Consider the following 407-nt stretch of genomic DNA (forward strand, 5'->3'; position numbering starts at 1 on the left):
GCCAAGCCGCCTGTGCCACCCTGGCCCCCCGGGGGAGGCGGCACCCCCACGCGAGGCCGCGGCCCAGCGGCAGGGCCAGCAGCGGGCCCGGGCGACCGGCCCCCGCCGCGGGGCTCCCCGCCGAGGCCGGCCTGGGGGCACCAGGCCGCTGCCCGCGACGCCACCCGGGGGCGCAGCCGGCAGAGAGGTGGGTCCCGCGGGGCACGCAGCCCTCGGCCGCCGAGAGCGGAGCCGCGGGAGGCACCGGCGCGACCCCGCGGCCCCCTCAGCACGCTGGGACGGGCGGGCGGAGGGCGAGGCCCCGTCGCCCCCACCTCCCCCCTGCCCGCCCGCCCGGCCAGGCACCGCCTCCTCCTCTCCCCGCCCCGCCGCAGGCCGCGTCCCGCCTTTCCTCCTCCTCCTCCTCC

Source organism: Athene noctua, chromosome 1 (genome assembly GCF_965140245.1).
Source record: "Athene noctua chromosome 1, bAthNoc1.hap1.1, whole genome shotgun sequence".
NCBI classification, from domain to species: domain Eukaryota; kingdom Metazoa; phylum Chordata; class Aves; order Strigiformes; family Strigidae; genus Athene; species Athene noctua.